The sequence below is a fragment of the Nestor notabilis genome, unplaced genomic scaffold, assembly GCF_000696875.1.
Source record: "Nestor notabilis isolate BGI_N333 unplaced genomic scaffold, ASM69687v1 scaffold15614, whole genome shotgun sequence".
NCBI lineage: Eukaryota > Metazoa > Chordata > Aves > Psittaciformes > Psittacidae > Nestor > Nestor notabilis.
The window spans coordinates 13,395-14,611 of NW_009926165.1; positions in this window are offsets into that span (position 1 = coordinate 13,395).

Sequence of the window (1,217 nt, forward strand, 5' to 3'; positions counted from 1 at the left end):
ATTAAGTAAATAAAGAGTTGGTCAGAGAGCAGACTGAATCCGTGTAAAGAATTATATACTCTAGGGTGCTCCGACACTTCCACAGCTCTCCCTTTTGTTCATCAAACATGCTTTAAAACACACATGGATTAACTGATCAGAACCAGAAAGGAAACAATAGTATAGGGTAGGTCTGAAGTGATTAATCAGTGAATCTTAAGCAAGCTCAAATTCTGCTTGGGATTTTATAAAGCTCCAATCCTGAAAATACTTACACATGCTATTAGTGTCCAGCAATCCTACTGAATCTTTTATGGTTAAAAGCCTAACACATTATTTATCTGGACAGGAGTTACTTATTCTGCTTTGCTTGCAGTAAATCAGTATTTTGGGTGGATGACTGTAATCTTGTTTCAAAACTGTTTCCAAGATCAAAATACCAGGGAAAAGATTTAAACTACACAGGCAAGGGCTATGTGATGATGTAGCTGTTGCAGCTACATCTAAAGACAGTTGTGTTACTAGTGGCACACCTATTAAAATAGTAATGAACACTGAAAAATAAAAGGAATTGAATTGTTCATATGTTAAGGACAAAGATAAGTAACCATCTCCTATTTTAATCAGATTTAGCTAGGAAAACATTATTGACCGTATACGAGATCTAGGAGGCATATCCACTTCAGTACAAACTAAATTTGGAAGTAACAAACACAGAAGCAAAATTCTCTTAAGAGTTGTTTCCATATTTCTACTTTATAAATCCAGACATATTAAACCTGCTGTGACAACAAAGACTTACAGAAAAGAGCGAAACTTAATAGACTCTTAGGATAAGGCCTTTTCCGACTAAAATTGTGGACTGTATTTTTAATTCCACAATCCATAAATCATACTTAGGTATTAATTTCTCTATAATTTTCAACACCTTATGTTCATATTTTAGAAAGAAGTATTTCCCAGTTCACCATTAAAATCATTCCCTGCTTGATATCTTACCGTTCCTTCTGGCTTAAAATTAATGTATCACCTAAATGTAGATTGCCTTTGATCCCTTTTGTAAGATCAAGAATTTTACATATGAAAGACAGTTAACTTCTGACCATGAACTGGGTATCAATTATTATCTGCACTGACCTCTGAAGTGCTATTTTCAAAGTATTAATAAACTAAACTTTTTATTTTAAAAACTTGAGTACACAGTTCAGTATTATAGTTAGATGACAAACCTTACACCA